Source organism: Corapipo altera, unplaced genomic scaffold (genome assembly GCF_003945725.1).
Source record: "Corapipo altera isolate COAL_440 unplaced genomic scaffold, ASM394572v1 57813, whole genome shotgun sequence".
Taxonomy (NCBI): Eukaryota; Metazoa; Chordata; class Aves; order Passeriformes; family Pipridae; genus Corapipo; species Corapipo altera.
In genome coordinates, this window is record NW_020893911.1 from 690 (window position 1) to 1,001 (window position 312).

Consider the following 312-nt stretch of genomic DNA (forward strand, 5'->3'; position numbering starts at 1 on the left):
GGGAGTGGTTTTTGGGGGGTTTTTGGGGGGCTCCTGAGGCAGGAAGGGGGTAGAAAAGGGGAGAAGGGGTTTGGGAAAAATGGGAGACCCCAAAAAAGAGGGATTTGGAGTTTTTTAACCCAAAAAAGTGCCGGTTTTTATTCGCTGTCCGAGCTGACGACCCCGCGCAGCCGCGACCAGTCCGGGGGGGAGGCGCATTTTTGGGGGGTTTTTGGGGGGCTCCAGGTGCTCCTGCGGCGGGAACGGGCTGGAAAAGGGGGAGAGGAGGGTTGGGAAAAGGGGGAGACCCCCCAAAAAAAGGTGGATTTGGGG